Genomic DNA, 25,509 nt, shown 5'->3' with positions numbered 1-25,509 from the left:
TGAGATTCTTTAAAACTATGTCTGTGTAGCCAGAAAGATGAAAACTATTTAGCAATCCAAGTAATAAATTAAACAATTATTTCTGAATATTCTAGTTATTATCAGGGTATAATAATTAAGTGATGTAAAGTATAATAACTTCAGTTCTTCTCAGTTTGCTTCTATTTGCTTTCAATGCCAACAATTCTTTGAATCAACAGGAAATATTTATGTTTTTATACTAGCAAGAAGATGGTACACTTTCGCCACTTGGAATACTAATCAGCATATTCAACATTTCTCAATACTGTAGAAAGGAAGCATTCACAATAACATGTGAATAAAATGCAGAATATTCAGTAGAGCTTAAGAATTCAAGAATAAGTGTCTAATAGGAGTAAGATTTTTTTAAAAAAACAGAATTAAGCTCCTAAATGACTTTGTGAGTTCTTAATTTTGCATCTGCTGCCCTCATTTGCTTTCTTTGTCACTTTAGAAGTAAATAGGAGGCATTGACTACTCATTATAAAAGGTTTATATTATAATTTTTATTGGTAAAAGGCTCAGTTCATAGCTGTCCTAATGATATAAACTTGAGCTCAACAGTGCTGTAAAGGTAAAAAAAGCTTAACAATAGGTAGCTGTTAGATAGTGAACTATTCATGTAAACATGCTTATTAGAAGTCTTTCTATCTGTAAAATACATTAAAAGATTAAATCTTTCAAAAAGCAATGTATCAGTTGTCTGATAAACCTATATGGTGATTTTGGAATTTACTCTTCTTTTTTATTTTTCTCTTTTTTTTTTTTTCTTTTTTTTTTTTTTTATTATTCTTGTTTTCTTCTTATACTTAACCAGTTCAAATTTGAGGGAAAGCTGCAATGCAAGGCTATGTTTCTATGAACTACTTTTCTTGCAATATTATTGATATGTGATTTAATGAAACTGAGTAAAATTAATCTCCTCTATAGATTCATAGAATCACACAGGTTGGAAGGACCTCAGGAGGATCTTTTAATATTGTAATTAATTGTTGTAAGTTTACACTGCAAGTTTTTATTTTGAACCATTTAAATGACTTTATATCATCCAATTTAGCTGAGGTGGAATGATCCAGGAAGGATTTTGCTCCTTCAAAACCTCAGGAATTATGTTTTGGTTTTGCAAGTACAAAACCATCCCTTGTTTTGGTTTTGGGTTTGGACTGCCAGTCTAAAGGAAGCAATGAAAGAGGAGAGTGGTAATTATTGTTGTAGAATTATAAAATGTTTGTCTTGCTAGAGGTTGCAGACTTATTTGAGTACAGAAGTTAAACTATCATTTATTTTTGATGTTCCATACCAAAGCTTGGAGAGTCTTTTCAAGTACTCCACTCTTCTAATTAGAAGACATTTTATGGTTACTGTTATGGACAATAAGTGACATAGATATTTCAGAAATAATGGGTTTGACATTTGAAACAAATTCTGTCCAGGTTCAAACTCAAAATGCTTGATGGTTCAGAGAAGAAAAGTATCCAATGAAATTATCTTTTGTTAATTTAGTCTGATAAAGTAGGGTTTCAATAAATCCCTTTATGAGGAATTAATGACAAGCACAGTTGTGTATTCTGGTCCTCAAATATAAACTCGTAAAAGTATAGTACATTTTTTTTAAGGAACAATCCGATGGTAAAAATAAAAGGGCAAAAAAAATACTTCCATATTGTAACTGGTAATTATTCAGGAAAAATAGTTTTTCAAGTGTCAGGTATATTAAAATGGCTGTCACTAAAAGCCATCACAGAAAAGCTTTTATGTATTTAGAGGCAGGAATGAATTCAAAGTATTTTTGAAAATGTGACCTGCAATTTTGGGGAATAGAGTCATGAATGAGTGGGGTTTTTTTTGTTTTTTTTTTTTTTTTTTTTTGCTTGATAGTCACTTTCAAAAAGAAAAAATGAATTCCACCTACAAACTTGAAGTTAATCAGCTGTCTCCCTGCTGAGTGTCATAAATGAAGGCTTTTTCATAATAAGAAAACAGATTAAAACATGTTTTACATCTGGCGAGTGCCAAATACAAAGAAAACAGTCATTAGAGTTAACAATAATCTTTTGGGTAAGAGGGTAAGTAAGCTTGAAAATTCACTATTTCAAAACTTAAATGGGCAAAAGTGAGAAAAGAGTGGAAACCTGCAACATCATCTTCACCTGAGGGTGCCAGGACACACAGAGCTGGCTCCTGACCAGGGCTGAGCTGGCAGCTGGCACAGCACAGAAGACAATCAACCTCCTTTGTTCTAACCTGAAGCTGTTTAGCAGCCAAACCAACCCACTCACAAGGCAGAGGCAACCTGAGGAAGGTGTCCTGGCTGAGAGGCAAGAAAACATGTCCAATGCACCCCATTCTTCTGTCTCTCATTCACATGTCTCCTCCACGTTACTGACATGCCTCTTTGCAACATTGCAGTAATACACAGGGATCCTTAGTGAATTTTGAAGAACCCACGCTTACAGATATTTTGGTTTCTCCCTGGCAAAGCTGACTGAACTCTAGGATTTTCTGGTTTGTCACCCAACAAATCCAGATTGAATGTTAGGCTTCTTTCTTAACTCATATTTCCATAAGTACTTATGCTAATTTATTTCTGCCTGTGGGTTGAGCCTGGGTGCTTCCAGTTGCTGGCTAAAGAACCAAGGTTCACTCTTCCTTTCTTTGCAGTCCTGTTGCCTACTCTGAAGTTAATTCAGAGCTGACTGAAAGGAAGTCACTGTCCTGCCAGTGTTATTTCAAGTTTAAGGGTGTTCAGAATAAAAACCCAGACCTGGATCCAAATTTCATAAATAGCTTCCATCCTTTTAGTTGGCTAAATCATAACTTTGTATCCAAAAACCCACAACAATTTCCCATTATTCCAAAGGGCTTTCATTGAAACATTACAAAACTAGCTCTTGGTATATTTTGGCAAAGAGAATAAAGTGAAAATTCAACCAATGAATAATTTGTTGTGGAATAAAGAAAGCAGGATGCTGGCAGACAACTACTTCAGAAATCTCGACATGTAAAATAGGATTTCTATTGCAACAGGTGTGTGGGGGTGGGAAATTAGGTCAGACAAGTTTTTCTCCTTCTGTGTGCAATCACTGTTGACAGCCATATATCTTCCAGAGACTGAAGGAGCCAGATATTGCTCCATTATTGACCTGAGTCTCAGGACTGCTGCAAAACTAGCTATTGCCTCTGCCACTTTAAGGTCATGGTTCACTTCTATGGGCATAGAAGGGTTTTCTATGGGCATAACTGCACTGAAAACACCAGTAAAAGATGGGAATTACAAACTAGTGGTTTCCATGCAAATCACTGCATGGAGCATAAAATGGTGCACTTTTTTTTTCACCCCCTGTCTCAAAGTTTTATGCTTTTTTTTCACCAAGTTGATTCCTAGGTTTATAAAGAACATATATGCAATTTTCTGATATTTTTATTTTGGTTTAAGTTCATGTATTTAATGACGTTATTATCAGAAAAGGCAATAGATAACAACAGAATATTTTCTTTCAGTTAATGAGTTCTTCTGTCATTTCCTGCTTCTCATTTTGCACATTATTTCAAAGCACTGGGATGCAGTAACAGCTATATTTATCTCAGGTTTGCTATCTCTGTGCCCTCCTAATCTTACACCTGACCTGCCAGCAGAACAAATTGGGGGAATCATAAAAATAAGATAAGGAAAAAAAAGAAAAAAAGTAGAAGGTATGTATATTGTCATCAACTATATTGTAGGGCTCATACTGAATATCTTTATTTTTATTGTAATTCTACCTCGATCTAAGTTGTTACTATATAAGCTAAATACATCCCGTAAGTATGAGGAAAATACCCATAGAAAAAAGGCACAGATAGAACAGTTGATAAGAGATATCATCTAGGATTATTTTGCCTTATAAAAGCCTGTCTCAGCTGTAAGGATTAGCTACAGACAGTAGCTCATGCATATAATTTTAAATGTCTAAAGCTAGATGAAATTTAAATTCAATTTCTGAATGCGATGGAGGCCCTAATATCCCTCCTGTTCAAAGCACAAGCTGAATGGTCCCACATACTCAGTGGGGAGACACTTAGAGCTTCTTAACAGGAAAAATAGTTCAAGTAAGGGCCAGAACCATCCCCAGCTGCTTGGGGAAAAGGGGAAAGGAAGCAGCTTCTTGTTGGTACACTGGCTCAGTGCACCCTCAGCAAATCTGAGGGTGGTGCTATATGAGGAGGAGTAGCTGACCTGCCAAACAGAAGAGCTTCAGTCCAAGGATCTTGAAAAACTTGAGCCCTGAGCCAACTGAAAATCCACAAAGTTCAACAAGGAGAAGCAGTAAATTCTGCACTTGGGGCAGAATGAGCCCATGTGTTAGTCCAGCCCCTGCTGAAAAATACCTGGGTTTTTTAACGAATGTAAGGTTGAAAATGGGACAACAGTGAACTCTAACCACAAATAAGGAAAACAGTGAAATATTAGGAAGTCATGGCCAGAAGATCATGCAAACTTATGATTGTCCTCTACTCAGTGCCAGTGAGGCTATGCTTGCCATAATCCATCCAATTTTGTGCTCTCCCCAGTTCAAGAGAGGTGTGAAGTAACTGAACAGGGTCCAGCACAGAGCTATAAAGATGGTCATGCATGGGCTACTACAGATATGAAGAAAATTTTACCCTTGGAAATCTTGGAGGTTCTGACAGACAAAACTATGGCTGACTTGATCTACTGTTGCCATTTGCCCTGCTCCACATGAAAGGTTGTACTTGGTGGCCTCCAGGGCTCCCTTCCAACCAACATTTCTCTAATGCTATGATATTGTGACTTTATTTGCTCATGGTGAAGATGGCTTTGACCTTAGGCATTTGATGGCCTTGAGGTATTTGAGGCCATAGCTCCTGTTTTTTTTTCAAGCAAGTGCTATTATCTACTCTCCAAACATCCCATTGGATTTTGGTCAATACGTAACCCAATTCAAGCAACAGAGACAGGAGAGAGAGGGAGAAGCAAGAGAGTGACAGAGCAAGAAGGCACCAAAGCTGAACCCCTATCCTGTGTTTCCATTTCCTAGAATCATGGGATGAAATGCAAATGGAGAACCTGGAAGAGGAATCTAAATCTGCTGATACCCTGTCCCATTGCAGTTTGGACTGTTCTTCAAAGTGAGCAGTTTTAGTCACTGCCCTGACACTTTCATGACTAAACTCCAATATAAACATAATTTAAGGAGCGTGAAAATATCCCCAAGTTGCTAGTCAGAAGGGAAATTGGGATGTGAAAAATGTTAGAGGCTGATGATAGACATATCATCAGTGGAAAGAATGGAATACTGTAGTTGGGGGGGAAGATGTAATTTTTTACATTTGTGTTTGTAAGGATGGTGGAGATTAAAAAGTAGGAGAGGTTGTGGCAGATGAGAGAGAGAAAGAATAATGAAGAGAGAAAGCTGGGGGGAAAGAGGCAACAATTAATTGCTGAAACTGAAGCAAAAGTGAGGAAAAAAAATACTAAAACCTCAATATCAGTGCCAGGGAAAGTAAAACAGAATGACATTAAAAAGTAGAAAAGAAGTAGAAAAGGGGAAAGATCCCCCTGGATCTGGACAGATTCTTTAAAAGATAAATCAGTGTTCTTTGCAGAAACTGAGGAGGGCACAGATGCTTTCCGTAAGGGAGGTGAAAGGCAATGAGGCTTGAAGGACTTCAGATGTCATCCGGCCAAGAGGCAACGCATGACTGAAGAATGGTAGAGTAAAAATAGGCGAGAATGAAGTTAGAGTTCTGTAATTCTACATGGTCATGAGTTTATTTTTTTTTTCAAATGTATATAGCAACACAAGAACAGAAGCAAAGAAAGAAAATGTTTGAAGATGAGCCAGCAATGGAGATTAGTGAAACAAACGGCGTAAGCGAAGAGATGGGCAGGCAGACCTGAAGTCATGCCAAAGTGGAGCAAAAAAAAGCCCAAAACCATCTTGACAACAAAATCAGTAGAGGAAAGAGCAAGGAGCAGAAGACAAACAGAGGCATTTAAATCCTGGAGAGCACTCAGACACTGCCTGAACATTATTCCAGACCAATGACCCGAAGGTGGGTTCATTCCCCTGTTCAGTCGTTCTTTAACTGTTTTGCTAAATCTGCCAGGACAGAGAACTGCTTTACTCTGAGGTACTGGGATGAAAATGAAGCGATACACAGACAGAAGATAGTCCTCTGAAACTACCTATTTCTCTGATCTAAATCACTGAGAGAAAACTGGATTTGATGGTGATTTAAGATGTCTGAAGATCAGATACTGCTGCAACGTCAGCATGGTGTAAACATTCCCAAGATACTTATTAATTGTCCAGCCATTGCATGCCTACTCCTGACCTAAGAACTCTCCATTACCATAAAACCCAAGGATAAGGCTTACTATTGAGGTAATTTGCATATGCTGCCTTTATCTATAGCAACTCATTAGAGCAAGTTCAGCTCTGCCTCTACTTTACTAATGTCACAGTGATGTGATAACCAATAGCCCTAGAGGGAAGATGGTCAGTATCTTGTCACTAACCCCATGATGTATACTATAAAAGCATTAATTTTAAATTAATGAAAGAAGAAAGGAGTCATAGAAGTGTTAAAAGATCTTTTGGTTTTCGTTATATTAATTATAACTTAATCATTGGCCATAAAATCAAAACTCTGGAGCTGGACAGAACTCCCAGCTCTCTCTCTAAGTGCAGAACCAGAGTTCCAGTGCCAACCATTGCACATATTCATCTCACCACATTCCACCCAAAAGTGGAATCCAGTCACTTTACCGAAAATCTAAATTTCAACTGAAATATATGTATATTTTTAAATATTAAGTTTTAACTGTTCACAACCACAAATTCCCAGATGGTAAGCAGTTGGGAACAGAAAAAGGGAATCTTGCAAGGCACGGAAAAAATGCTCTCTCGCGGAGCTAAAAAAATTATAGGAACTGGCTTGCCTTTGCTATACTTCTTCCAAGATGAAAAAAAAGCCAATGGATGGCTGCTCGCCACTTGTCATAACCAATTTCAAATACGTCTCCTCATTACCTTTTTTCATCCACTTTCTTTAATCCTCTTTATCTTCTTATCTTCAGTAAAAATGCCTGTTTCTTCTAAAGAACTGTTATTGTAGAAAGATTTTCCAGGTTTTACTATGTCATTAGAATATTAGAAGTTTGGACCTAGTTCAGGGCTCTGTCATGGCTATGCAGCACATGCTGACATAAACAGGACAGAGTTTGATGCTTTCATTCAAAGGGCCTAAGCACTCTGAACTGTGAGTGTTAAAGATATTGTGATTGTCCAGTCACTGAAAACCAGCCCTTTGGAATTAGTCTTCAAAATTGTATTTGTTTTTGTCATCCAAAGTTTTGACATAGGAAACTTAAAATACTCCTGCTAAATACTGTATTTATCTTTTTATTTAGAAATCAAATAATGTATTCAGGTGCCTAAACAGGCAAGTCTAGAGGCATCCAAGATATTATAAAGTATTCCTCCCAGCTTCCAGATACATTTCCAAAAGGGCACAGGTCTCTTATGGTTCCTATGTCAGATCTGCTGGGGCCTTCTGGGTATCTCAGGTATCAGGAGAACTCTCAGCTTGCACAAGACCTTTGTGTTTAAATAAATAAATTGTGCCTTGACTACAATTCTCCACTGAGTTTTGAAAACTACTTTGTTGATCACGTATCTGTTTTTTTACCCTTCATTTGCAAAGCTACTATGGCTGTAACAATAAAATCTTTCCTTCCACCCCTCTGTTTTTAATTAATAAAACAATATTACAGGAAGGTAGTGGTTGGCTGTTTGAGATTTTTTTAGAATACTAATATGGATCCATTTTCCCTCTGTTCCTCTATGAAAAGTTAGTCTCTGACCTCTTAAAGAGTACAATTCTCTTGTTTTAACAAGAGCCAAATTGGTTAAATCTATGTTAACCTTGCAGTAATAGTATCCGGACTGATCACCTAGAACCTGACAATGCAGAGCTCCAAAGGTGAAAAGCAAAACTACTATATGGAAAAAACTTTACAAAATTATGTACAGGAACTTTTTAATAAGTACATTATTACACGGAAACACTTAAAGTCCACTCCAGCCCTTACAGCAAATGGATCAAATTCTGCATATACCCTTGTACAAACAGGACAAAGCTCCCTTTTCTCACCCTGTAGGGCAAAGGATATTGGATCTTAAGGCCTGGGCCTGGGCCAGACATACATATATTTTAGGGAAATCATTCATTTGGAGAGAAAAGAATGAATGATATCCCTCTCAGATTGAAGTTATAGGTACTGGGGCTTTTTTGTTTTCTTTTTCTTCTAATGAATAGCAGCTGTTCAAATGTGCTCAGAAGTTAGAAGGCGGTATAACCTCCAGTGTATGGGATTATTGGGCAAGGATCCTGGGACAAAGTCAAAGAGAAGCTATAAATAAGTATTTAGACAGCACAGCTCCCATTGTTGTCAGTAAAGGATGATGGCTCAGCAATTCTAAAAATCAGCGAAGTTTTATTTAGATGTGTATATATGAATTAAGGGTCCAATTTGAGGGATTGTACACAGTCCAGACATAACTTAAAAAGCTGTAGAAAAAGTAATACAGCTGTGTTAATCTGACTTCTCACCTGGGCTATTGATTCCTGATGATAATAATTCTGATTGCAAAAACAAAAACAAAAACCAAAAACCAAAACAAAACAAAAACAAAACCAACACCTCATCGTATAGATATTAGTGATATATGTGTTTCCAAGGCTTCCTTTTTTTCTGAAAGTCCAACTTGAAAATATTGATGGAGCAGAATGAAGCCCTATAATCTGATGTTGATGTTTGTCTTCTAAAGTGCATGTCACAACAACCCACATTTAAATTGGAATGTATTCTGTTGATTTCAATATCCGAGAAAATAATGCAGACTGGCTAAAGATGTCTTAAGTCTTATTAGATTAACAGCAGTGCTCTCTCTACAACTTTAACCCAAACTTCTCATGCAGCCATCTTTGATGCGACTTGCTGACTTCTGTGTGTGTGCACTAGTACCCTCTACTGGTCGTAAATTTACTCTGATGCTCAAGTAGTCTGAGGAGGCAGAGGCAAACCGTTAATAGACATCTGAAGGATGAATACTTCTTTTCTATTTTCCTTTATTCTATTTTGATCAAGAGGTCATGATCTCTATTCCAGTTATATGCATGACATTACTTGGCAATGTGAGGTGGTTTCTATCTGTCCTACAGTTCATTAAAACTGTGTGTAAAAGCATGAATAGTAGAATTAACAATAACCAGCACTGCTGGAAAACACATAAAATATTGCACAGTTAATCATAGCAAAAATATGGCAAATATAACAGCTCTTTGTTCTCTACATACTTGCTGTCATCTGTTGAGCTGTTTTCAAGAAATTCAGATGTGAATTGATTGGCAACATCTTTCCTTGAGGGAAGCAAATCTGTATTTAATGCCTACAGTTCTTAAAATTCCTTAGCAGCATTAATGGTGCCCTGGAAATAGTAACTTCAATTTGAGTTTATTTCCAGTTGAAGAATAAAGTAATAGTAGCAAAAACAACCCCAAAGGAAAATATGGTTAAAGGGAGCATCACAGACAAGAAAGCACCGGATTTATCAAAAGGTTGACAGAGCAATTGGCCACATAAGGAATCTATTTTGCCACCAAAATCTAGATGCCACCAAAAACCCCAACTGTCTCAAAATACTAAATTATAATTTTGATTTCAAATACCCCTACTTATATATACATAAAAGGTTTCTAGTTAAAGTGGGATAGAAATTAGTTTTAGTGATTTAACATTAACCAATAACTAAAGCTATTTCAAACTACAGTTTCCAGATAATGGGAAAAGGAGACATTATTGTTGTTCCAAGATTTTGAAATGCCCATGCCAGCCCTTCCGTTTTGACCACTGAATAGCATGCTGCACTTGAGTAATATTTAATGTGATTCAATACTGTGCACAGATCCTACAGTTCTCCATGACTGAGACTCTCTAGAAAGAATACTTTCTGCTTTAGCAATGGCACACAGCAATGAACTTTTGAAGTAAGACATTTGACATGACTTTTCAGTGCCAATGCCAAAGAATTCTTAGAGTTTAAAACTGGAGCTGTGTCACCAGACACTGATGTCACCAAGTTCAGCTGAGCCTAGTAAGGCTTGAACACTAAAAAACTGCTGTAGGTGGAGGGAGAGCTAGGCTGGCATGTTGTTTTGTTTGGTTTGGAGGGTTTTTTTTAGCTTATTTGTTTGGTGTTTATAGACTGTGACTTTGCATGAAGGAAATAAAGCCAGAAACTTTTCTGGTTTGGGTTATTTTTATTGGGCTAATTTTCTATATAATATCAAAGTGCTTAAAGAGGTTTTCTCTATTATGCCTAAGCTTGGTTACCCGTGGACTTTGTCTCCCTTTGTTTTCGTACTTGGCCTTGTTACAAAGGATCATAAATTTTATACACCAAGGAAACCTTTGAACAGTAACAATAAGAGACCAGACAACTTATTCTGAACGCTTTCTTTTTCAATTGTAAAATGAGAAAAATGATCTTTCCAAAATATGAGAAAAATAGACTTTTTCTCTTGAAAAATGCTAAATGGTTTCTAGCATCTTTTTTTATCCAGCTAAATGAAAATTATGATAAATTATTTCCTCAACCTAGCTCTAAGAAAGCAAGACCTAGATAATCCCCATTTGCATGTCTACCTGATTGTGCCCTGTCTTTCCCTTTTCTTCCCCTCTCCCCTTGTCCAGTAACTTATGAAATTCTTAGGCTATTTAAAAAAATATCTTAGAGAGGGATAGAGAATCCAAGACATAATACATTCTTCTATTTCCCATGAAAATAAGATGGCAAGAAGATTAGAGACAAGAAAAATATACTTAGGGCTTGTGGTACGAAGCTGAAACTATTGTGGGGGTGGTTGCTGGGATCACATGAGGAAGCAGAGCTTGTGTTGCAAGGTCTTGGAAAGTAGGGAGAAGGGGTTGTTAGAGGAGAGGGTGGTCCCACAGGGAAGCAGATTTCCTTAGTTCTGCTTCTCAGGCAGTCCTTGGAGGAGCCTTTTAGTTCTTTGTGGTAGTTGTGGTGGGTTTTTTTTGTTTTGTTTTGTTTGTTTGTTTATTTTTTGGTTTTGTTTTAATTAGTCTAACTTGACTATCTTTATTTTCAATAATAATTTAAAGATTAAGAATAATCATTTTTCTGTTTTATTTTCAGTTTTGCCTGACTGGATTCCCCCTTAGACCAGTGGGTAGGATATAAGTGATGACCACTTCATGTAAGATGAAGAAACACACTTTTTGCGGTTCTTTCTGTATAGAGATCACCAGACACAAAAATGCACGAGTAGCTTATCTTTTTCAATAATCATAAATGTTGATTTATTCATACAATTTGACACTCAGCACTGTGAAGCAAAGCGTGCATAAACGTCCAGTGTCTAGGTATAAGGCTACTGAGGTGACAGCCAAATCTTCCAACCTTTCTTAGATGGAACAGAAGGAACACTCTTCCGGAAGTAAAGAACAGAGAAAATAAAACTAGAAAAGACATTAGGAGATAATGTAATTCAATCCAGGCTCCAAAGCTAAGCCAAGTACACTTAAATCATTGTTTAAAAAATAGGTTTGATGAATTAGTTTCGAAAGCTTTTAGTGAGAGACCTCCCATTCCATGTCTTGAAGTAATCTATCCTACTGTATATGTTACTTTATTCAGGGGAGAAGAATTTAATCTTCTTCATTGCCTTCATATGGTTTAGAAAGAAAAACTTCTAAATTTCGAGTCTTTGCTTAACTGTCATGTGGGATATTCAATACCTTCAACGCTTCTACTAGAGCAAAATAAAAACAGAACCAAGACAGATAGACAGACAAATTATGAACATTTTAATTCAGATAAGAGCACAAAATAATAGATAAAAGTGAAGAAGGCAAGAACGTAAGTTAAATTACTGTCTGATGGGAATAACTTCCAGGAATATATCTGTCAAGCGCTTCAAATTCTAAGCAGTGCTGACGTTATGGGCATTTTCTGTGCCTCAATTGTGTACCTGCAACTGACTGTGTACTTCTTAAACACATAAGAAAATTGTAATCTTAATTAGATCAAGAGTGCAAAATGAGAATCAAGTTGCAACTAAGAATGTTGGGAAAAAACTTGAGATACAGATCATGCTGGGATGATTCATTTGACAAGTTATCTAATTTAAGTAAATATTGCTATGTTGCGAAAGTAATTTTAAAGAAAATGCAGAGCTGTTAGCTACAGTTGCCTTAGGAAAAATCTGCATGAGTGATATTGTCTTCATACTCCTACTCACTCTGCCTTTTGTGAAAATATTTACATTGCATGTTTTGTTGTCTTGGTTCACATGATGTATTTTTACTGCATTTTGATGAAACTCGCATATTTTACACAATATGTGAAACATATACACTTTCATATACAAAGATATGTACACATATTTATGTAGATACATATTTACACAGAAAAAGTGAGAAAAAAGAGGATGCATGTTAACCAAAGCAAAGATAATCAGTTTTTCTGGCTTATACAATGGAAACTAGAAACGTATTTATACTGAGGTCTGAAAAAATATCTTCTTTCAGTTATTAATGTCTCAGCTGGCTGTTTTCTGTGAATTAATGTCTAAACTGGGCAGAACCATAGGAAATTCAAACAGCTACTATAAACCATCATGTGTTAAAATAGTTCAGGTTATACATGGGTGAAAGATTTGACTTGACTATTCTGTTGCAGTTCATGCCTGACTTACAGCATCTATTTTGCAATGATTTTGTTTCTTTTCAAATGCTTGTATTTCATTTACTGCTTATCTCTTTACCATGTCTCCCATGAAAGCCATTTCTAAATTAATGGAAGGGGACATACAGTATTTAAGATTTTAACACTTACAGTATTACAGTTTTGCATGCAAGAATGGAGGTTTCTTTGCCACTGGTGATGTACATGGCTAGACTCTCTTTCAGTAAACCATCAAGAGAGAAATACGGAGTGCTAGTTCTAGAATCTGTACCACCTTAGAAAACATCATTTAGGAAAACAAAACAAAACAAACAACAACAACACACACAAAACAAAACAAAACAACAACAACAAAAAACAAACAAACAAAAAAACCCCACAAACATTTAAAATACTGAGTCACTGTTGTTTTTAGCAGTTAAATTCCAGAAACTGCAGACGCTGCCCATATAGCTAAAAAAATGTAACTGAATTGTGATACACAATACTATTGTGATCTTAGAGACAGAGAATTTGTTTATACTGATATTTAGCCTTTATCCTTTATCCTTTTTCAGTCTCTAATTGAAAATGATACTTTATGAATTTTAGACTGAGTCGTCAAGTCCATTTCAGCTGCTGTATTAGAAACCAGGAACCTTTCCACCTGGTGGTAGTAATACATTTGTAAGTGAACAGCATATAAGGTAAATATTTCTAATAGCATTTTTATAAGGTTTATTTGTTCTATGCCAGTTCTGATTAGTCCAAAAAGACCTTTGCTGAGTTATGAAAAGATGGAAAAGTGTGTGTCATAGTTTCCATTATAGACCATATTTTCAGGAAATTATAGTAAATTTATAAAATTATAATCCTGTTTACAAATTACACTGCAGTTATTTATTTTCCTAAATATACTAATATTCGGGGCACGTGATAGGATTACTCTAAGATACTGTAAATACAGTATCAAAAATTTCCAAGTTAGTATGTATTTGGATCATTTAAAATAGCACAAAATATTCTACAGACCATGAACATTAACTTCACTTAATTAAGTAATAATATTTGTACAATCAGCATGCCGAAGTATCTCATACTTGCTCTATTGTGTGGGGCCCATAGTCCCTTTCCATCTAGCTCGGTCAAAGCGCTATAGGACAACTCTGCAATGTCCTCATGCTTGATGAAAACTGTCCCAAAGGGAATTAAGGTCACATCTTAGAAAGAAGAGTAAGGAAAAACAGGAAAAAAACAAAAACAAAAACAAAAACAAAGAGAAAAGCAGTACTCATAGACCTGCCTCTTATGCCCAGAAAATAGATAAAAGTTAACATGAGTGCCTTTCTCTGGCAAAGTAAATCTGTTTAAGGAGGTCTCCACAGAATAAATTTATGTCATGAAAGCCACAAGTCTGCCTACCTGGGGGACATGAGCCCAGACCACTCAGTTTTTAACGCGGTTGTATAAATTTGAAAACTGTAGCTGTCTTAGCATCGTGCTGGGCATGAGCTGACATGTACACAGGCTTTTAAATCCAAGTTGTTTGTATCTGGCTGTCCTAGAGCATGGGTGAAACAGATGTGTAACTGCCTCCAGCTGCTCACATACATATCCTGTCCGTGAACAAATACGTTGCAGTGAAGGAGGGAAAAAAGGAGAACACATTCTTTGCAACAAAATGTGGCTGTAACCAATTTGCTTCAATTGGCAGACCCCATTTCAAACTAGCTACCTAGCCAGGGCATCAGCCTAGCCAATAAGAATTTGGATACCAGGCTAAGACCAGAAAAGCCAAGGGAGCCAGTGTTGCCACAGACCCAAGCCCCAGAGGTGATGCCACCATAACCTGCTTCTTATTAAACCCATGCAGTATTGCATGCTGCCTTTTTCTACCATTCTTATGCAAACACATTATTATGTTTTAAAAAATCCTCATCTTTCCTGTCTTCCAAAAAACTGTATCCTGGAATAGATAAAGTTTAATGTTTGATCAGGGTGCACACATTATGGACTTTCATCTCAGTTTCTTTCCTCCTTCTAGGAAGACATTTGGCAGAAAAGGTATCACTGTGTGCTTGATACCACTAAGTGAGATTAGAAGAATTTGATTCTTTCTGGTTTTTGTTTTATTTTCACATTTTGCTTTTGACAGCATCTAGCTTTGTAGATAATCACTATCATTGTTTTATTGTGCTTTGTGTTCCTAAATATCAGCTAGAAAAGATACGCCACTGACAGCATTGGCCAAACTGAAAAGTTAGGTAAACTTCAAAGTCTAAACATAAAGAAGGGAAGGGTAGTGTAGGACAGGGTAGAACAGGACAGGGTAGGGAAGGCAAGGCAAGGCAGGGCAGGGCAGGGCAAGGTAGGGCAAGGCAAGGCATATTCTGTTCTTTCATGTTAGCTATATTAAATGTCTATTTCAAACATGATCATGATATACCTTCTACTTTCCATTTGCTGTAAAACCAAAATTGCTTGGTTAGTTTCCTTCATATGAAACGCAATTTTCATTGAAAAAAAGTATTGACAAGTCCATGGCTATGAATCTGACTTACTTAAGTGGCTGATAATTGTGTCACTTACTTGCATAGATACAGGGCCAGGTCCTCATTTACACATGCTTTCTATGTACTCACTCCATTTAAATTGTAACTGTATGTAAATGCCATCTATAAAGTTGTTGTGAGGGCATATCAGTATGTTGTATCGCACTGAATTTTATGCAAAAGTTATACTGCAGGAGCGGCAACATCAGGAAACAGTAGTAATGTGTGCCTAATAAAATCCAGACTGTATTCTATGGAATTTCTTTTTCTTCATGAGATTAGTCTTTCCTCGCAAGAAAAATGAAAAAAAAACACAAAATGGCCTAACCACAATGCAGTCCTCAAGGAAGTTATAACACATGGAGTTCATCTATCTTGGAAGAAAGCAATGTGTAATTCCACAACCCTGTGTATCCCATCTAGATAATTTAACTTTCTGTCTGATGATCAAGAAATGACATAATAAATCACTGAGATGGTTCTTTGCTTTGTAAGTAGTTAATTTCTGTTATATTACCTCTGGGTACTTGGGTGAAAAAATTATTTACTGAAATTGGATTTTAAGATATTCCCCCAACTATTCCATTAGATACCTCTGTTGCTTTCTGTGGGATAGTTGAGGCGGGGTGGGGGGGTATTTTTAATGCAGTTGTATGAAATTTTAAGGCCAGCTTTGATCTAAAACACGGCATACAGAGAGATGGGCCATTCCTTTAAATCAAAATGTAGTATCTTACTTTGCGTGTAACATAGATTCTTGCCACAACTAGTATTCCATTGCAATGGGACCCCAAAGCTTTATCTACATGGTTAGACAAAAAGAATTTCTAAGATTAAGGATAACTATGCCAAGAACTGGGACCCATCCACTTCCAAAAACTTGTCCAGTGATGCTCCACTAGAGCAGGGACTCAGAGCACCCAGTTAGTGCACAGGAAAAGGTGACACTGCTAGTGTAATGCACTGTTGCACTGTCCACCATTCCCAGATCCAGTGTGCTTGCAACACAAGAACAAGAGTTTGATCCATGACCTGAGGTGCCAAGTATGCACAGGTCACATCAGAGGCTGTCCCCACCTCTGGTCAACAGCGCACTGGAGTGCAGTTTAATGAATGAACATATGCTTGCACGTAAATATTGCAGGGAAGGTGAGTCTAGATCACAAAAGAAATTTACAGATTTTGCTGCATTGTTCAAGTGCTGTCAGAAGTGGTAACTGTGGAAGGAAGAACGCAAAGTTCCAGTGTCACATCATCCAACAGGAAACCTTGAGAAAGTAATTACTTGATATATGTCAAAAGCCGATACAATTCTTCCACAGATTTCAGCAATGTTCAATAAATACACAGTGACATCCTTAAACTTCACGATTCACGATGCCCAGCTTCTATTTGGTTTCCATTAAATTTATGGACTATTCATCTTTCCTATGCTGCCATTCCCTTGACAAAAAGCATTAAATGTTAAAAAATCACAGTTGCACCTCCTGTCATTTGTCTTTTTCCTGTGTATGTATTTGAAAGCATGCTCCCATGCTTCCCCATTGCACAATTTCCTCTCAGATAACATACAGTTCCTAAAAACATGAATCTCTACCTAACTACAGAGAAAAACATAAAAGGGGTGGGCTGGACTGGATCACTCATGTTGTACAGATCTGTATTAAATGCTGAATTTAATCACTGAGAACATTACACATATGAGAACACTGCAATAGAAAATATTTAACGGGAGAAGATCATAGAACAGATATATCACAAGCATGAGTCTGTTGACAAGATTAATCTTGCCAATTAAGTCTGAACCATGTTCCTTTTTTGAAAGTAGAAAACATGACAAAAACAGATGATAGGATTTATTCTGTCATAACAGTCACAAACCCCAACTGAAGATGAGGCAATTCTAGATGTTCTGAAGTCATAATGAAATTTTTGTTGACTTAAACAGGGACAAGATTTTGCCAGCAAATGTTCAGAAATCTGTGAGAGTTCAAAAAAAAAAAAAATCAAGATGCTCAAGCTTCTTACATTCTGAGTAATAAGTAAGAGCAAGCCATGATGATAATCAGGTTTGTCTTTTTAAAACACAGTTTTTGTTGGATTCCACAATGGAGACTGTTTAATCTAAAAGACTTTTATGATGATCTTAATTACCTGAATTTTGGTTTTGATTTTTGACCTTTTTCTCAAGATGGTCAGTGCATACTCAGCTGCAGTAGTAATGGGTACGGAGCATTCCCTCACAGGATAAGGACCTGAAAATAGGCAATGAGTGATCCTTTCCAAATCATAAAAATATTTTGGGTGTTCTAAATATGACAGAGCATGACTTTTCAGGTTTTATTTTGTAGTTCACTGAACAGCATTAAACCTGTTACCTTCAACTAAAAGTTTTAGTCTTATTTCAGAAAAAAAAATCAAGCAACAGAGACTCTGCAGAGAAGTTTAACCTAGCACTGCTACAACCTTAAATGATTAGTTTTATAACAGTTAAACCATATCTGTTGAATGAAAAATTGGTACTTGACACGACAGGGAAATGGACTTCCAAGTCCAAGAAAAATATTGAGTTTTCTTCATAAAAGTAGCCAAAATCTTTATATTGTAGGTGGACTGCCATGGGCCTGGGGAACCCTGGAGCTTTAATTGCTCTGAGAAGTCCCAGAATCAAAAAACCTGGCACGTTATAAAGTGAGATGCAAGAAGCCAAGAAGGGTGGGGAGATCAAACCTTTCAAGGCTTCCATGTTCTTGGCTCAGAAATATCCCTCCAGGTGCGCTGCTGATCATCCTGAAGCTTGGAGGGGAGGTTCTGCTAAGGAGCCAGGGAGGGAGATTTTAGTCCACCAGACACGTCTACATTCCTGCAGTTTCAGCAAATCAACATTTTCCAGTGAAGAAATATTTGATGAAAAAAATTGCAGTCAGTTTGAACTCGGTCCTCATGCTACAATACAAAAGCATATGGACTCTCAGGGTCCTGCCTCTCTATATCTCTCCTGCCTTCCAGTGCTCTTTTCCCAGTTTGCTGAGTTTAAAATCATGACAAAACCTACTCAAGTTTTATACTGTTTATTCCATGTTTGTCTCTTCACCGTCTCTTTCACTGACATGTTTAATCCAATGTTTTTCCTGAACAAATTCTACAAACTTGGAATTTTGGTCATGTTCTTGTAAGATTCCCAGTTTCAGTATCACTGTAGTACAGTACATACTTACAATATTTCCTTTACGCTCACTGTACTATATAAAAATATCTGCTATGTCAAGTAGACTTGTGAGATAGTCCAATGGACATTTAGCTAAGCTAGCATTCAAGAGACCATGTTTGTTTCTTTGTACTGCCACTGGCCTGGCATGCACCTTGGACAGTGGACATCTGTAAAATGGAAATACGAGACACTTAATAAAATGCCTTTATATTTATGAACAAAAAGGAGTGTATAATCCATATTTGTGGATGAAAAGTAATAGTTTTAAAATGTTATTATTTCATTTTTTCATAATAACTACATCATTGGTTTACATTCTGTGCTCTGTGAACCTATGGAAGTACCTAAATTACTGCTGTGAAACTCACTTATGAACATCCAATATCTATTGCTGGCTGGCCAAAATTGCTTTCCAGCTCTCAGAATCTCCATGAGAAACTTGTCAAGATTTCAGAACAGGAAAATGTTTAAAAACTCTGAACAAGAAAATCACAACAATATGTTAATTAATTCATAGACAGCTTCATTCAAAGACAGGTAGTTCACCAACTTAGAGAAGTTCCTTTAATACCTACATCTTAGAAATTGCCTTCCTGTTAGAATCAAAGACAGCCGTGCACCTAAAACTCTAAAATACCTTAAGAAAGAAAATCCACACTTTCAAGTGATGGTGAGCTAAAATTCCTATTTCAGAATGTTGTGTAACCATTTTTCAGAATGGCTGAGGACCAAAGATTTCCATAGTTCAAAGTGGAAATGAACCTTAGAAAACTGGGTTTAACATTTATCTGAACACCTAAATGTGACTTAAAAGCTTTGGCCAACTTGTTTTCCCCTATGAAGACAGACACCACAGCACATCTAACTTCTCATCATATATTTGAATTTGCCAGAGACTATTTGATCCCTGGGAGACAGCATGTTCCTTCTTTCAGTCACACAAATCGGACAACATTGTTGTTAGCCACCCCCACCCCAAGCAAGAATCTTTGATCTTAGGTCAAACCCCATCAATTCTTTATCAGTTCTTCCTTAAAGCTGGCATTGATTAGAAAGAATCTTATGAAAATTTCTGACGAAAATTTTAAAATACTATAATCTTATTTAACAACAGGCACTCTTTATAGCTAACTTCTATACTTGACAGCCACAATGCATGAAGTCCTCTTTCTGCACAGCTAAAACTTATTGGCCCACAAGCAAACCATGGAGTTTGTTCCTCCCTATCATAGATGACCATGTCAACTAGAAACAATCAAGGCAAAAGCAAATAGGGCAACAAATGCTGAAGAGGTACAACCACTCATATTGGTTTCGGGTTTTATGCACTGGATTTAGTTTCCTAAATTTAAACACTTGAGATACCAGGGCATAAGCCAGTAGTCCCCAGCCATCACTCCAGAAGTCTAATAATATCCTGCATGATGGGGAGACTCAGAGGTTGTTAGGCATCTAGGTCTAAGCAAATGGTTCAGCATTCCCTCAGTGAGAAAAACAGAGTAATACAGCATAGGATGGGACTGGGCCTACAAAATGCACTCGACTCAGGTACCCAGAACTGATTATACTGCCTGGAATGGCAAATTATTTTAATGTCTAAGGTGGAGTTAATCTCATTTATCTAGGGATGCTATAATTCAACACTGAGCACCATCTAGATTCCTTTGCAAGAAATGGAAAGAAATAGGCACCTTGAGGATGTGATTAATCTAATTTTAAGGGACACTTAGTCTCTAGATATCTCAGTCTCTCTGTATTACTATCAAGAGACTCTGGGCAATTTTTCTTGTTTCTATACAGACACCAGTGCTTTAAATGGTTTAATCTGGATTTTGCAATTTTACTCTTGATTCCTACTGACTTTGAGGGGTACCTGGGGCCTAAGGAATTCAAAAGATAGCTATATGCACAGCTTTTTGTAAATGAAGATTAGTGCAGCTATTTAAGGCTTTTATATCTTCCCCTGATATTCTTTCAGTAGCAGAGGAATGTTTTTCTGCAAAGTAGGAAGAGGTAAAATCCTTTATCTGTTGCTGCTATCAGGAACTTTGGGTTTTCAGAAATAAATATGGAAGTTTGATTTTGTTCTTGTTTGTGTATTTTGTTTGTTTGTTTTTTATCTTTAACATGGAGAATCTTAAATTAGCTTATGCGTCTCCCTGGTCTTTGTCTTTAACAGTACTGGCTTTTTAGGTGATTGCTAGTGTTTGCCTAGTCCAACAGGAAGAACAATGCTCTTTAAACGCATAGCACACTCAACAGATTCATGTAATAGTTGAGACCAGAAAATACTTTCTTCTAGACAAAAAATCAAGGCCAGAAAAATCTTGTCAGCTCAGATCTCACTGTTACAGTCCAATACTTACTGACCAGGTTCTTTTAGATATTCCATGCATGGAGGAAGCAATGTTTGATATCAGATTTACTTATCTGAGGACAGTTGATGTTACATGAGATTTCTGATTTAGCACAGTGATACGAATTGTACTGAAAACACAATATATACACAAAGTCAGCTTTTTTGCAACTGCTGTGGTCAGTCATATCCTGCATTATTCCCCGAGCTTCATAGGTACATGGTCCTTGCCCAACTCCTCTAAGCCTTCTTTCATTTTAGAGGTTTATTGGTCACTCACACTCAGGAAGATGGCTGAAAAGCTTTTTTTCTGTTATTGTGTTGGCTGCTATAAGGGATGACCCTCTTTACCACTGTAAAGAGGAGTGATCCTTGTTAAACAGACCTGTCTTAATTGCCTATAGGGTTAATTCCATACCCTTGTCAAAGTGCCAGTGCAATACACCTGCATTGTTTAGGCTCTACAACACATGAAAGATCTTGGTCAGAGTTTTTGACAAAAAGTTCACATTCCCCAAGTGTGGGGAAGTTGTTCTTCCATGCAGTCTTCAAACAAGCTGACACAAGAGAAGCCTGCTGGGGTTGGCTCAGTTCATCTGCAGTGAGCCCAAAAAGACAGAAGCCAATATTCCACTCTATAGCTGGAATCAGCAACTTATCTGATTAACTATTTGTGGTGTAGCTGGTGTGCTTGAGGAAGTTGAATTCTCTTCCCTTTCTTTAGAGGAAAACATGTTCACCTAAGCATTGTAAGGCTACAATTTACCCTTAGTGCAAGCCTGTTATGAAGTAACTATACTCCTACTATTTAGAAGCAACTCAAGTGACCACGTAGGATTTTCATGGTATTTTTAGCTAAAGATGACACTATCATTCCACATCACAGTGTGATGATTTCCATTTGCTAGTCAAATGTATTTTAAATCTTTAAAATATCTGAAAGCATGGATAAAACTCTCAAGATGCATCTTTGAGTTCAGAAAGCCACACTGAAATAAAACTAGTAATAAATGCTCCTTGACTGATAGCTCAGATGGCAAATTGTATTTTGGAAGCATTTTTAATAACCAAAATCTGAACTCTCAAATAGGCATTTATAGTGGAAACAATTACAAAAGCAAGGCCAAATCCCTGCATCTGGATTCAATGGGAACGCCATAAGGCTTGGATATTTTACATGTAAGTCTGTACAAATAAATGTTAAAAACCTAAGTAGTGTAGTTACAGTAATGTAGAAGTCTATGGAGGTACATAGCTTTCTCTTGAGGAAAATAAGAAAGAGGTAGTAATAAGCAAGAAATATTTAAAAATGTATCTACCTTTCATGTAGAGGAAAAAACAAAAAGCATCTTTTATTTTTCAAAATTTTTTTTCTAAATACAGTGACATAATACTTTAAACTTAGATTTACATCTGTACTGATGGATTTAAACCCAGTCCTAACTATGGCCTCTAACTGTCATTTGGGGTATATTGTAGGGGAAAGCCTGGACTTTTGCTGTGTCTGCAGCCATATACATTGTATGCTTCTCTAGTACCAGCAGAAAGACAAATCAAATGTGGGGACTTTCCTAGAAGGACCCCTAGGTTGTATACTGGCATGGAACTGTAGGCTGCTTGAACTTGGACTGCTTTTGTAACAACAGCACCTTACAACTAAAGATGTGGATAAGTACAGTGGAGTCAGATAGCGAAGTGGCCTTTGTCCCATGTTTATAGAAATAATTTGCTTGCAGCCTGGTAGAACTAAATACATGTTTGTGATGTGTGCTACAAAAACACACAAGTCACACATCATATAGAAACTCTGATTTCTAATATTCTGGGCCACTAGATTTCATTCAGCCATCCATACAATGCAGATTTATCTAATGCTACACTATAACAAACATGTTTAAACAGAATAAGTTACAGCAAAAATAATCTAAATCTGCACATATCTGCCCTGACATGCTGAGCATTATGAAAACATCTTTTCTCTTTTTTCACATGCTGTTATGCTATTTACACAGCTCATGTAAAAATCAATTACGAGTGTTATATATGTAAGTAAAACAGAAAAGCTGTTTATTGCTAAAATCCTCTAAACTCTAAAACTAAACATTGGTTTTGCTGCCTTTAGTTCCGTCATTGTAAAAGGCATTAAGAGAGTTGTGGCCTATAGGAACCTTCTATTCCATAGGAATCCTGATAGAGCAGGACATGTATCTCAGAGAATCACTTCTCCATGGTTTGCGCTTGGTAAAGTGCCATTACTTACCTGGCACCAAGTATTCAAAGTCTATTTCAGTGTGGCTACTCCTAGTGCTGCAATAAATACATTCAGTGCCAATGCTGCTGGGCATTCACTTCAGGATTTCAGGTTTGCCTTTGGGCATGTAAATTCCAATGGCTCTGAAGTGTTACTCCATTGGCCTCTGATGCAGAAATACATGTGTGATAATACCAAAAGAGGTAGGAGAGGCACTTGTTTAAATCAAGGGAGTGTTTGCAAAAGGAGAGATGGATAAAAATTGTGACCTAGAAAATGGTTTCTAACTTAGTATGCTGGAATAGCTGTCCAGTGAAAGTAAGAGGGGAAATGTCTCTGACTGTTTTCATAAAGCACCTTGTTAGGTTTCTGGAGAAGGCTGTGCATCAGGATAGCCTGTGTTAATTGGCAGTTAAGTTCATTAGCCTGAGAGTCATATGCTTGTTAGTGAGGCAATGAGAAGTGACTGCAGATTGCAATGTGTTTCAAGTATACATCGGAAAGGGTGTCAGCAAGACTTGGATCTTAAGGGGAAGGCCACTGTTATTTGGGTCTAGGTTTCAGTGACAAAAGGAACTTGCACAGCTGAGCAGTGGATTGGCAGAAGACTTGCAAAGACAGAGTTTATTCTTCAATTTGAAATCTTGTCCTTCAGTATGAAATGAACAACAGTGGCTGAGAAGGTTAAAACTGTGGAAGTGGAGGAACATTTCATATTTTGCGATGCCAAATAATACAATGCAAACCATGGTTACCCCAGTAAAGTGAAGGACTCTCATGTGGAAAATGTTTACAGCACACTGCTGCAGATCCTTCTTGCATTTGTTTTTTTAAATACCTTAATAAACTTGAATTCTTGGCTAAGGAAGGAAAGCAAATGAAGTAAAGTTCTCATCACCTCTTTTATTTCAGCTTTTCTTTTGAAAAAAGGGAAATATTTTTCATTCCTTTGTTAATTCTTTAGCTCACAAAATAAAGAAGAAAATGTGGCTCTGTTACGCTTCATTTCATAGATGTGGAAGTAGCATAGAAAACGCCTGACAACAGTTTCTGTGTTATTACTCACAGGTTATTAACAGTCTGATAGAAGTATTCTATGCAGTTGAAAGAAAAACTTCCTGTTCACACCATGTCACTGGGAAAACAGAATGAGAGGAGGAAAAGAGGTTAGGGTATACAGTCAGAGGAAACTAAAACTACTTCTTGTAGTGATATCTCTCATTATAGATTACAGAAGGCTCATTCATCCTTCTTATCACAGTGCATCTTTAAATACTTTCACTTCTTAGCACTTACAGGTGCCACATCATTTACTGCCCTTTTGCTTTGTCATTTAGAGCACAAAGGTAAAGCAGCACTATCTCTCTCAAGGTAACAATAGGAATGAACTTGCCCCCCAGCTTTTCATCCAGATGACACCTCAGACAAGCCCAGTACAAATAGGCTGCACTGGTGTGAGGCACACCAAACAGCCCTGTGTAGCTGCAGCAGCATCAATAACACTTGCCTGTCCTGTGCTCAGAGGTCTCCCCGGATGCGAGTCAGCCTGGAGGTGCCCAACGGGCAGAAGTGTTGTTGAAGCGTTGTGCTCAAGCAAACAAACTCTGCAGACAGGCAGACACGGGATCAAGCTAACACAGCTACACAATCCCCGTCTGAAGCTGGTCTGCAGCCACAGCCAGTGGACTCCAGCCACCCCCCAGACACTAGAAGGCACTAGAAGCAAGGACAGTTGTGTGACATCTTTGTTTGCACTGGCACAAGAAAAAGTTCTGTTTTGCCAATGCCAGCTGAGACCCCACCAAGGCTGCAGCAGACCAGCAGTACAATCTCTTACTAGTTCACCACATTCCTTTCTTGCTTGGGTTTTCTGCATACCTTGGTGAGTTTGGCCTATCATAGCTATACCTCCCACACTGCTGACCCTCATTTTTCTTCGTTTTTGTTAATCAGCTTTTGATCCAATTACTTTGTGACATAACTTGTCAGGCACTACAGTACAAACACATGAAATGTCAAAAGCAAATACAGGAAATACAGACACTGGCACTAGAGTCAGCACGCTCTCCCAATACAAACACACAGCGCCTGAAGACAAGTGGAGAACAAGTCACGACAGTGCAGTGGTATTATTTCTGTAAGTTAACAGTTTGTTTTTCTGCATCATAAAATTGAATGCAGTCCATCAGCTCCTCTAGAACTCCCCATTTTTCTGCTGGAAGTTAAACAAGGTCCTAATTCATCTGCAGAAGTTTATTCTCAATTCTCTGCCAAGTGGTAAAAGCAAGAGTTAATTTATTGCCAGCTCCAACAGGAGGCATTTAAAAACTGCTGCTTTTTCACATGTTTAACATGCACAG

Source organism: Streptopelia decaocto (genome assembly GCF_964273445.1).
Source record: "Streptopelia decaocto genome assembly, chromosome: 1".
In the NCBI taxonomy this organism is placed as follows: domain Eukaryota; kingdom Metazoa; phylum Chordata; class Aves; order Columbiformes; family Columbidae; genus Streptopelia; species Streptopelia decaocto.
Note: the sequence above shows the minus strand (reverse complement) of the source record.